This window comes from Hirundo rustica, chromosome 8 (genome assembly GCF_015227805.2).
Source record: "Hirundo rustica isolate bHirRus1 chromosome 8, bHirRus1.pri.v3, whole genome shotgun sequence".
NCBI classification, from domain to species: Eukaryota; Metazoa; Chordata; class Aves; order Passeriformes; family Hirundinidae; genus Hirundo; species Hirundo rustica.
Window position 1 is genome coordinate 2,132,937 of NC_053457.1, and position 3,270 is coordinate 2,136,206.

General features: G+C 46.2%; 1 long non-coding RNA gene across 5 annotated transcripts; it reads left to right on the forward strand.

Annotated features, from left to right (window-relative positions):
• The first annotated feature begins 1,031 nt into the window (after nucleotides 1-1,031).
• LOC120755900 (uncharacterized) lies at nucleotides 1,032-2,945 on the forward strand. Of its 5 annotated transcripts, none has more exons than XR_005701909.1 (2): nucleotides 1,032-1,072; nucleotides 1,479-2,945. It is a non-coding gene; the product is annotated as an uncharacterized LOC120755900 (long non-coding RNA). The 5 variants fall into 5 exon arrangements; XR_005701906.1 differs by having other exon boundaries at nucleotides 1,042-1,381; XR_005701905.1 differs by having other exon boundaries at nucleotides 1,042-1,377.
• The last annotated feature ends 325 nt before the right edge of the window (nucleotides 2,946-3,270 follow it).

A 3,270-nucleotide genomic window follows, 5' to 3' on the forward strand; every position in this document is an offset into this window, starting at 1 on the left:
AGGGAGCAGGGAAGCCCCTTCCAGCACCAGCTCTGGTGTGCAACAGTTCCACTGTAAACACCACTCAGCCCTGGGTAGCTTCTGACAATCCCCTAAAGTCATGCTGTGGCCTTGTGGGTCTGTTTACAAAGGGAAAATAACACCTCTGCCTGGAGACCTTTCTGGCTTGGTGATAATCAAATCCTCACTGCTTTACACAATGAGGACACCGGGACCTTTGGAGCCTTGCTCGTAACAGAGAAGGGTCTTTCCAAAAAAGAATCTGAAAAAAAAGCACCTGAGCAGATAAAGGGCAGAGAACAAGTATCTGCCCAGGAGCCTGGGGAGTTCACTGGGATGTCCATGGGGTCAGCCAAGCCCTGCAGCTGGACCTCTGGAAGATTCCCCTCTAGCAAATGGCACTGTTGCATCCTGGCAGCCTGGAAGGATGGAAGTTGCTTCTCCACCTTGGCTGCTCTAGTCGTGGTGGTCTCATTTGAAAGGTGTATTGTGGAACGAGAGACGGTGCGTGGCACAGGGCGGGACCCTCCTGCTATGGAACCCATGGGTGTCAGGGAGAGAGCAGGATGAGGCCCACCAAGATCACCTGCTTTGTGAGGACACCTGTAGGAGGACACTGCTGCCAGCAGGGAGGCTGTCACTGGAACAGCTGTTCAGAGCAAGCTGGGGAAGCCCAAACACTTACTAGAAATCACTACGAATTCCACCTATCTTCTGATAGTCCCAGGCAGCAACGGGAAAACCAAATAAGAGCAAAATTTGTTTGCTTTCTAAGCTTCCCAGTGAAACAGGAGCAGCTCAAACCTGATAATCCTCAATTTTATGGAAAAAACAGTTGCCAAATCCCTCGGGGTTAATTAATCTCATTTGCAGATCTGCTAGCAAGGTCCGAATGTGGTTCTGAACCTTGTCCCACTAAAGGAGCACAGAGAGAGATCAGCTGCAGCTGAGAATGAGAATTACAACCTGAGGGGAAGCAGCTGTTGGATGAGCTTTAAAAGGCAGTTGCAGTGGCCTTGTGAGGTTAGGTGGGGATGGTTATTTTTCAGCAGGTTTGCAGTAGATGCCTGAGGTGCCTTGGGTTGGTTTTTCTCCCTGTCCTTCCACAGGTGCTGGGTGTGACCCAGCGTGTTAAGCCAGGGGTACCATTTGCTGCTCTCCACAGTCCTGCTGTTCTCCTCTCTCAGTCCTGCTTTTGTTCTGCAGCTGACTGGGTGGCAGTGCCCAAGGTTGAATGCTAACTCCTACTCCTCTCTGCCCGTCCCTGGGGAAGAATAAGAAGGGTTTTGTTTTTCCTTTGACGTTTACCATGGCAAACAAAGCTCAGCAGAATAGTGAGGTTTGCTCCAGCTATTTCCTGGCAGTAGCTGAGCTTGTGTGGGTACATGATGCTGACTTTCTCAGGATGAAGAGTAACAAACTGAGGGTGAAAATAAGTCTTGATTGATTTTTTTTTTTTTTTTTTTTTTCCTATGAAGAGCAAGTGTAAAGACACACATGAGGTGATAATCATGGAAATTGTGGCTGCCATGGAAAACCAGGATGCCAATACTTCATTAGTCAGCACTGCCCATGGAATTCATAAAGCGTCTCTATTGCCATGTTTGCTGTTTTGAGGAGATACTCCAATGTTTCCCCAGCTGCTGTGGGGTGAACAGTGGGAAGGACACAGGAAAGGAGATTGCTCCAGGGAATCCTCTTGTGAAATCCAAAGGTATTGAATCATAGTTGTTTGCCCTCTTCATGCCACAATCCTGGTGGTTTTTTTCCCTGGAGCAAAGCATGCTTTTGCTTTATGAAATTGGAAGGTGAAGAAACCCTAGAAGAGGCTCAGGAAGTTTGCTGTGGGATGCCTGTCAGACTTGGATCAAGCAAGAGATGAACACCACACTGGGCAGCTTGCTCCAAACTGCTACAGTCCCAGACTTAGCTGGGACCGTGGAAGAAAGAGACTGAGTCTCTGGCTGTATTTTTACCCTTTTGTAGAAGAGAGCAGCTATTCCGATGCCCTCGACTCTGGGTGTGGGGTGTATCCACCAGTATGATGAAGACAGACCTTGTGGTGGGAGCCACAGTAGCTGCACTTGCCACTTCCCCCCTGTGGCCTTGGGATTTTGATTAATCTCAACCCGTGCTGCTTCTGGCTGCAGTGATTGGCTGCTGCTGCAAATTTCAGTGAAATCCACAGCCTGGCTTCAAAGTCCTGGGCTGTGAGTGTGCAGCTGAGGCGAGATCACATGTGTGGAGGAGCTGCCTGATGCTTTTTGTGACCTAAAAAAAGAACTGTAGACCTTGAAATAGCACAGATCCAGTGAGCAGGAAAGCAGTGATCTCTGCATGACTGCTCAGGCTGTTTATTAAGATATTAAAATACATGATCTTCTTCTATTCCTTCTCTCTTTCCTGCACATGAGCTCTTGGCTCCAAATCCAAAGTTTTGAGGACAGCTTACTTGGGCTTTTATTGCTGGTCCAAACTCTTCTGTTTTGTACCTTCTTCCCCAAGTAATAGATTCTATTTAGCGCCTTCCTTTTTGCTTTGGATAATGGAGGAAGAGAAAACAAGTATTTCAACAGAGAACGAAACTGTGTGAAGAAAGTCGGGGCGGTGGGTGTGTTTCGTCAGCCCGGTTCCTTACAGCAGCCTTTGTAGCTGTTCTCTGCCCACTTTTATTTTTCCTGCAAAAGCTGTAATTCTTTGTGCTTTTCCTTAAAGCCATAGCTCCTGGTGTCCCGTGATTATCTAATCACTTCTGTGTGAGCCCAAATGACTCACAGCAGATGGAAAACACTGGAGGGCAATTACTTCCATGGCTAAAAAAGCCCTAGGTGCAAAAAACAGCTTCTATGTGGAATCCTCAAAAACTAGCAAAACAAAGACCAAATGAAAGGATCTCAGCTCCATATTTTATGTTTTATATATTTCTATTGAAGTATATTTTAAAATCTGTTATACATTTTCATTTGTTTTCTTCCTGAATAGCCTAGATGTATAGGTTGTAAATTCTAAATTTTTGGGGTGGTTAGGCTAAATAGGATTTAGAGGAACATACTACTTGACATTTCTAAAAAGAAACCCTGCTTCAGAGGTTGTGGCAGAGATTTATCTGGCTGCAATCTTACTGCTTATGACCCTGGCAAGATGACAGAATGGAAGCAGGAACAGAATTCTGCATCTTGGTGCATATCCTTTAAAACATTGATGAGCTGGTGCTGCACTGCTGATTCCCTTGTATTTAGGAGGACTCATCTGCTTTTCTGTCAACTTTGT